Below are 9,209 nucleotides of genomic sequence, written 5' to 3' on the forward strand. Positions count from 1 at the left end.
GGTGCAGAGATTGTCACACTGTCAACATCTCCGCAGGAATGAATAATTTGCTTGGGAGTGTTTCACTTTTAGAGGCAGCTAGTTTTTAGAACCAATAGGTTTTCATTTACCTTTGGAGGGTTTACAACCTAAAAGGTGAACAATTGAGTTGTTAGACATTCCCAGCTTTTGTTTTCATGTTTAGTGGAAACACTCATAACTTAGATACAGAGACATTTTCAGTATTACTTACAGTTTTAGATGGTTCTGCAGAAGTTTTCATGTGTAGAATTGCTCCTGAGAAATGGTGCGCGTAGTTAGAGTTTTTAATGCTAGATTACCTTAGAGTAAGGAGTTAGTAATAGGCCCAGACTGGAAGTGTTTGGATAAAATCCGGATGAGGATATCTGAAGTGGAGAATATTTAGACTCGGGTATATGACAGCTTTTCCTTGAAGCTATTGGATTATCCAGACTGAGAGTTGAAGTCAAATTAAAACCATTAAAGGGGTTATATAAAAGGATTTTCTGGTGTGAATACTGTTCAAGGGTGCTTTTGGCTATTGTACAGGGACGTTTTGGGAATCGTTTTTGAGGTTAATGGCATTATATTTCATTGTACATTTGAAAACTTTTAAGTTTGTGTTATAAATAAATAATGTCTTATTCTATTTTATCTTCATTCTTTTGGCTTAATAAAACTCTTTTATCGTTAAGGACAAATTTGCAACATTGCCTGCTTATATTTCATGGAGAGACCACCTCATAAAAACCATGAAGAAACAAAATGTGATCCATCAAGCCAGCTTTCAATGAGTGATCTGACTTGTTCTATAATATAGTCAGCTGGGATCCTAACAAAACACAATAAAATGACCTCATAATTGGCAAGCTCAGTGTGAAAAGAGTTACAGGAGGGTTATTGTAAAGAAGAAATAGTATCAAGCTTGCACAGTAAGCTGGACTGAGATACAGGCAGAGGAGAGAGAGTTTTACACTGAGTCGGTCTATATCGTTCCTTCACATTTGTTCTTGCAATGTGGATATTTTACTGACTCCAGCATTCATACTCATCCCTGGTCACCCTGAGGGGATGGCGGCCTTTCGTGTAGACCATGCCCCATAGTGATGGCACCTTCCACTGTAGTGCCCAACAATGAAGGAGCCTGACGTATAACAAAATCAAGGTAGGTCACCATTTCTTGCAGGAGGTGTGCGTCAAATCCAGTGGGCCGAACATCCATCCAATGAATAACTCAATGCCTGGATGGTGTTGAGCATTATTGAGAGGACAGGTGAGAACTGAACAGTAATGCTTATTGGAACTTTACCTATTGACTCTGTTTGCCCTACTCTTCTAGCCATAGTTTGGAACAGCATAAAGCCATATTTTTCTCCTGGGCGGAGTAGTTGAGAGAATTTTAAGAGAAAAGTAGGCCACTGCCTGAAGAGAATGTAGGATATGGTTGTGGGATCAGCGATAGACCACGCTTACACTCACAGCCAAGAGCCAAATGACCTCATTGCCTGTTGAACACACTATTTTAACAGGGTCTGAACTTTCTAAAACAAATATGAGAAACAGGAAGAAAACTGTAAGTAAATGTGAGCGAATCGTAAGGAGAAGAAAATGTTCTAAAATTACTTGTCAACATGGACCATCCAGGATTGAATGTGAATAACGCGTGAACGTTGACAGGGAACCGACAGGAATAGGAGATGTTTTACTGAGGCTTAAAACTGGACAAATGGTGTGTGGTGGATGTATAAATGCAACGGCTGCCTTGCGAAAAGCCAACACGACTCATTCTTCCCATAAATCCATAGCTCTTGGACGTGTAATCTCAAGAATGTTTTGAGCCCTCGGTTTATGGATTTACTTGATTGCTACAAATCACACCAAAGTCAATTGAAGGGGAGTTGGTTTGAATTCAACGTTAGCAACAAGATAGAAATGTAAACCAGTCTGTACTGACCTCAATAAAGCATCAAGGTTAGAGGCACTGGATAAGAACCCATGTCTGTTGTGTTGAATGTGTATCAATATTACTGGCATAATTAGATATTGATATTCAGCTCTTTTTCCACATTGCCCTCCTTTCCAATCAATGTACAAACTGCTTATCCCTGTCTTTAGTCTTCAGGGGCCAGGTCAAATTTCACTTTGCAAGTTATATATAGATTTAATGGAAGTCAGTTTAAATTAAACCACATAAAACGCAATGCAAAGTGCTTAACACCAAATCTGTAATCACCTTTAAATTAACTGAACAACTTAATAATATGGTGCTCGTGCACTCGCTGTGTGGGGGGGAAAGAGAGGGAGAGAGAGAGAGCGCGAGAGAGAGAGCGCGAGACCAAGCTACCTAACTGGAGATAAATCCCTCCCAACCCAGGCAAGCAACTTGACTGATGGACTGGTCCTACTGTTGGTCTCCTTAACCCCCACCCACCCAAACTAGCCGCTGCCCTCCAACACCACCTGCTAGCGTTTGAAAGAGAATGTATTCCAATCTGTCGAAGGACAGTGGGATACTCATCCCATGAACCCATGCTGTCCAGCACACTAAATGATATACCTTGAGAAGATAACATTCACATTTCCAAATGCAACTGACAAACGCTCAATGTAAACCGGATACTTTCGAATCAACCTGTTCAGAGACGGTGTTACCTCTGGACTAGGTGGGACTTGAATCAAAACTTCCTGGCCCAGAGTTAGGGATATTACCACTGTGCCAGAGAGGCCCCACACTCAGGGTAACCTTTTCTTCCATTGGATATAGACATCACTGGCGAGGCCAGCATTTATTGCCCATCCCTAATTGCCCAGAGGGCAGTTATGAGTCAATCACACATTGCTGTGGGTCTGGAGTCACATGTAGGCCAGACCAGGTAAGGATGGCATATTTCCTTCCTTAGAATGATGCCCACATCCCACAAGTGGAAAAAAAGAAGTTCTCTTTTCTCAAGATGAAAAAGGACACGAGTTATGTGGATTTTTCCTGGCAATTGATTCACGGTCATCCTTAGACTCTTAATTCCAGATATTTATTGAATTCAAATTCCACCATCTGCCATGGCGGGATTCGAACCTGGATCCCCAGAACCTGTGTCTCTGGATTAACAGTCCAGCAATAATACCACATGGCCATTGCCTTCCCTATAATTATGACGAATACGAGGTAGACCGCGTGTCAGACAGTGTCCTTTCTCATTTCTTTGCCTGAATGTTTTCCGTTATTTAATTCCTACGCTTTAATGGAGCCTAGAATCCCACATTTCAGTACAGGTGCAAGGTTTTGCATTTACATGGTGCCTTTCACAGTGAGATACTGAAGTGTTTTACATCCTGTCCTGTATTTCTGAGGTGTAGTACTTGGCGTAATGTAGATTTCACTGAAAAATAATGTTTTTAAAAAAAAAAAAATTGCAAAGCTCAGCCATAGTCAAAAAAGTCTGGGCAGCATGGGACCAGTGAACTACTGAAAAGTTGACCAGAGTCTGCACTCCCCAAATCCAGCCGTCAATCCTGCAAAAAGTTCCATCCGGACTGACGGGAATGATCAATGTAGCCAAAATACAAAACGGCAGATTCCAGGGGAAAGAACCACAGGGGAAGGTAATAGTTAATTCAGCAGAATTAATGATTTTTGAGTGGAGGCCAGATATTTAAACAGCTTTATCAATGCTGGAAATGGAACGGAGGGACATACTTACACCCACGAGAAAGTTTATCACACTTCAACATCAGTTTCTGCAATTTGCAAAAGATTTTTTCTAACCTAATTGTGCAGTTTGACTGAGCTCACACCAATGATCGCTTTGTAAAATAACTTGACATGGTGGCTCAGTGGTTAGCACTGCTGCCTCACAGCGCCAGGGACCCAGGTTCAATTGCAGCCTCAGGCAGCTGTCGGCGTGGGTTTCCTCCGGGTGCTCCGGTTTCCTCCCACAGTCCAAAAATGCGCAGGCCAGGTGGATTGGCCATGCTAAATTGCCCATAGTGTGCAGCGATGTGTAGATTAGGCGCGTTACAGGGGAAAGGGGCAAGGATGGGTTTGGGTGGGATGCTCTTTGGAGGGTCGGTGTTGACTTGTTGAGCCGAAGGGCCGGTTTCCACACTGTAGGGATTCTGATGTCGATGAGTGTAGCACTGGCGTGAAGAAGACTGTTTGTAGATAGCACCACTCAGCCCTCCCGATGCTGCAGGCCCCCAATTTTCGAACATCCCATTTACAAACGTTCGTACTTTTGAAAGTGATGCCATACAGGGGTGTGGTTTTAAAGGGCTGACAAACTAACATTTCCTGCTCCTACAAACAGCCACTTTACCCTGTTCTGTGTTGTATTCCGACTCGTGTATAAATGACTTGCAAACAGACTCAGAGGAGAACTCAGTCACAACCCAGAGCTGTCACTTATGTTTGATGATTGAATGCCCACCACAGGTGCTCCATCCGTCTGTAAACTGTAAACCCCTTTTCCGGCTTCACCAGACTCGTTCCTGGGCTCAAGGGCTCATCTTATAAAGGCCCAACCTGTCCAACCTATATCCACTGGAGTGTGGGCGAATGAGAAGTGAACTTACTGAACCCTGCAAGATTTTGAGGGGACAAGATAAGGTGGTTACCCAGACAACTGTTTCTCAATTCTGAGGAAGGGTCACCGGACCCAAAACATTAACTCTGATTTTTTTCTTCACAGATGCTGCCAAACCTGCTGAGCTTCTCCAGCAACTTCTGTTTTTGTAACGGTTTCTCTTAGTGGGAGACTAAAACTAAGGAATAGTGTTTTAAGAATTTTAAGATTGAATGAGAAGAATCTCTCTCATCTCCAAGTATCATTAAGCGTAGACTGCTCTTCCTCAGTCAATTGTGGTGGCTGGGTTTTTGACTTATATGATGCTGAGTTAGATCGATTTTCAAAATCAATGGGAAGTTGAGGATTAATGGTGGGCATGGTGGGGGGGACTTACTGAATGGGGGAGCAGAAACAAGGGGCTGAATGGCCTACTCCTGTTTGTAAATTCGATGTTGCTCTGTTCCTCTGTAAATGGCTACTCAGCAGTCTTGCTGAAGGGCTATGTTATCCGGTGACATTTTCCCAATGACTGTAGATTTGTGAAGCAATCTATCTGCTTACCAATACCAGACATCGAGGAACACCGTTCATAAACGGCTTTAGGGTCATACAGCACAGAAATAGACCCTTCGGTCCAATTCATCCACATCGGAGGGGGAGGTTGCACAAGACAGAGTCACTGTGGGGTGGAAAAGCTAGAAATTTTACAGGTAATAGGTAAGAATGGAGCCAGAGCAGACAGGGAGTAGGGTAAGGGAGGCCAGAGAGATCAAATAATGAAAGGCAAAAATAGAGAAGCACAAGGAACAAAACTGGTTTGGGGCAAGGTATACATGCTACAACAGAATTATAACCAGAAAATAGCAGCAGAAAAATTGATGGAATTAAAGTGCATTAAAAAATTATTCATAAGATTTGGGCAAATCTCACTGACTAGACCAGTATTTGTTGCCTAATTCTCTAATTGCCCTCGAGAAGGTGATGGTAAGCTGTCTTATTTAATCACTGCTGTCCTTGGGATGTTCAGGAAACAGTTCCAGCAACAATGAAGGAACAGCAATGCTTTTCCAAATCAAGATGGTCAGTGGATGGAGGAACCTGCAGGGGGTGCTGTTCCCATGTACCTGCTGCCCTTGTCCTTCTAGATGGTAGCGCTCTCAGGTGTGGAAAATGTTTCAAAGTAGCAGTGGTGAGTTTCTGCACATGGTGGAAGGAGTGAATGTTTAAAAGGTGCTGGAACAGGGTACCAATCAAGCAAGATGCTTCATCTTGAAGGTTATTGAAGGCGAAACTTCTACATCTTTCAGATGACAGCGAAATTGGACTGTACAAAGCGAATGGTCTGCAACATTGAGTACATAACACTACACCTTGCTCCTAACCACTAACAGATGACAACCACAAAATAGTGGTGATACCAGAAGTGGCCATTCAGCCCATCATGTCAATGCCAGCTCTCTGCAAGAGAGACATGGTTAATGATGTTCCCCCATCCCCTCCCCCAGTCCTACATTTCTCCATCTTCAGTTGCTTATCCAATTCCCTTTTGAAAGTTGTGACTGAATTTGCCACAGCCACACTCTCAGGGACAACATCCCTGAAACTGACCAGCTCACTGCGTGAAAATGTTTTTTTTTTTAGAAACGTGCGGCCATTGGTCTCTTTGCCATTTGTTTCAAAAATGACACAGTTAGACAGGTAAAGACCCACTGATCCATCAGCCTGTCCCACAAAACTTGGTTATACTGTACATGATTTCTCCATCTGTCACAAGCCCACAGGGTCATCTGAAATCAAAGAATAATGCAGGACAATTTTGGGGAAGAAAAGTGCAGAGAACTCCCTTTGTGTCTCATTTTGGCCATCTAACCTAATCCAGAAGATCTCTCAGGCTCAGGGTCCCTGATAGCACCCACACATAAAACTGTTCAAATTCAAATTTATTTTTTTTTCGCTTGAAAAAAAAAGTCAATGAGCGATATTCGTTTGTTGGAATGAGCCAAATGAATTAAAATAGCACTTACCTTTCTAATGGAAAAACAAATGAATTATTAAGATTTTTAAACCAAGTGCCTTTGAATGAAAAAGTATAGACTGCTTTGATAATACTATCTTAGTTTGCTTGCCATAAATCTAGAGGTCACATTTCAAATTCTGAAAGAGGTAGCCCAGAAAGGAAAGTCAAATTCAGAGGTGGATCAGGATAAAAGTAACATTCTTTTTTAAGGAATATAACTGCTTTAAAATATGTATCTTGGGTACCATCCCAACCCATGATAATTTGATGTAACAGCCATTAAAGAGATGAATTAAGAGAAAAGAAATTTGGTTTAATGTAAAATAAAACAAAGATCTGCAGATGCTGGAGATCTGAAACACAAACAGATATTGCAGGAGAAACTCAGCGGGTCTGGCAGCGTCTGTGGGGAGAAAGCAGAGTTAATGTTTCAGGTCTGGTGACTCTTTGTCAGAACTCACGAAGGATTCATTCTGCTTTCTCCCCACAGACGTGCCAGACCTGTTGAGTTTTGCCAGCAATTTCTGTGGGTATACTCTGTGCTGTCATTAGTTGCAGTCCCAGTCTAAGTGCGCACATGCAACTTTGCAGGTTTCTGTAAAACAGCCACTGCATTATTAAGAGTAAATATGCGACAGTAGACTAGGTGTTAGATTATAGGTTTGTAATTAATATTGAAAAGCTTGGCAGTTTTGCTTTTGTTTTGAGAATGTGGCAATGCTGCTGAAATGGAGTAGTTTCCACTCTGTAAAGACGCTTCTTTTCAGCATAAAAAGTGGTGGGAAAGGGAACTCAACTACAATTAATGCATCAACTTTCAACGAGGCATAATTTTCACATCTTAAGCTGTGCATGTGAAGTGCACAGTACCTCACTGTCCTATTGAAGATCCCACTGCTACCAGCATGTCTTACCACCTGGCTACCAAGCTCTGGTGGCTTATGCCTAAAGTAGCTCACTACCACTAATCCTCCATTCCCTGTTGGTTAAGGGCACTAGTGATCATCAGTGGTAGAAGATAGACGACAAGAGAGAGCCTCAACAACATCAATGGGCACGATTAACATGAACCAGTTTGGCATAATGACAATTGTCAGGCATCAAGTATCTGTCCCCATTGCACCTCGAGCAAGACTAATCATTTCTCTATCCAAATATCCTGAGACAGCATCGTAATGGATGCAGATCAATACAGCTTAATGTTAATGGTGGCTCAGTGGTTAGCACTGCTGCCTCACAGCGCCAGGGACCTGGGTTCTATTTCGCCCTCGGATGACTGTCTGTGTGGAGTTTGCACATTCTCCCCATGTCTGTGTGGATTTCCTCCGGTTTCCTCCCACAGTCCAAAGATGTGCAGGTTAGGTGGATTGGCCATGCTAAATTGCCCGTAGTGTTCAGGGATGTGCAGGTTAGGTGGGTTAGCCATGGGAAATGCAGGGTTACAGGGATAGGGTAGAGGGGTGGGTCTGGGTGGGATGCTCTTCAGAGGGTTGGTGTGGGCTCGATGGGCCGAATGGCCTGTTTCCACAGTGTGGGGAATCTATGATTAACGCTTTCAGAACCATCACCCTGTCCAACAGGCTCGGGTTTCCTGTGTTACTGAAGGGATAAGCACAGTGCCAATAACGGGAACATATATCACAGACTGGTGTTTTGCTGCTGAAATCTGGCTCCTCAGCCCGGCAACAGATCCCTGGATTACTAAAAGTAAATTGCACCCTCAAATCTGTGGACACATGACAGGGCAGAATTGGAGGAGGGAAGAGAGTATGGGACCTTGGAGGTGGTGACACAGTGAGGCTATGCAGAGATTAAAAAAACCCACAAATTAATGTTTTAAAAATAGAAGTGTTACTTAACTGGGGCTGATGTAAGTGAGCGAGCACAGGGGATGATGGACAAACAGGAGCTGGCATACCAGAAGCAGAGGTGTGGATGGGCCAAAGTTTACAGAGTATGTTTGGACTGAAATGCAATGATGTACAACTGTCCTTCATGGCCCACCATTGTCATGTGACCTCTGCTATGTGGCCCCCTTTCTGCAAGTAGCTGAATAAAGATACTGTCGTAACAAGACTCTTGTCCCACAAGCATGCAACACAGCCTCAGCTCCACTTGGACACCGTGTGTTGAAGAGTTGAACAGAAGCACAACTACTAAAAGAGGAACACAGAAACATCCAGTGCTGCTAAGAGCTATTACAACCCGATGAAACAAACAAAGAAGCAGACCGAGCTGAAACATTGGGGTGAGTTCCATACTGTAGGCATTCTATGATGATTCTATGATTAATTCTTTCAGAATGGCTGCAATTTTATCTCTTCAGGCCCCTGTTGATAAAGAAAGGGGATACGGAAAAGAATTGGTCATTTTCCCACTCGTGACAAAATAACAAGATTATGATCGATTTAAGTAATGAGCCAGGGTAGCACCGACTCATTACATTTTTTGTCACTGTTGGGAACTGCCTGTTGCCCAATGTATTGCAACTTATATCTCAAAGAGCAGAAAAAACAGACTACAGAGATCTTATATAAGCCCAGAAAAAAAAAAACACGTTGAATCTAAACTGAATGCTACATATGAGATAACAAGGCGTAGAGCTGGACGAACCCAGCAGGCCAAGCAGC

The 9,209-nt window shown here is 42.9% G+C and overlaps 1 protein-coding gene across 1 annotated transcript in view; it reads right to left on the bottom strand.

Annotated features, from left to right (window-relative positions):
* Positions 1-9,209, bottom strand: part of noc2l (NOC2-like nucleolar associated transcriptional repressor) — a 205,333-nt gene that overhangs the window by 167,922 nt on the left and 28,202 nt on the right. The window lies entirely within an intron of this gene.

This window comes from Rhincodon typus, chromosome 31 (genome assembly GCF_021869965.1).
Source record: "Rhincodon typus isolate 14 chromosome 31, sRhiTyp1.1, whole genome shotgun sequence".
Classification (NCBI taxonomy): domain Eukaryota; kingdom Metazoa; phylum Chordata; class Chondrichthyes; order Orectolobiformes; family Rhincodontidae; genus Rhincodon; species Rhincodon typus.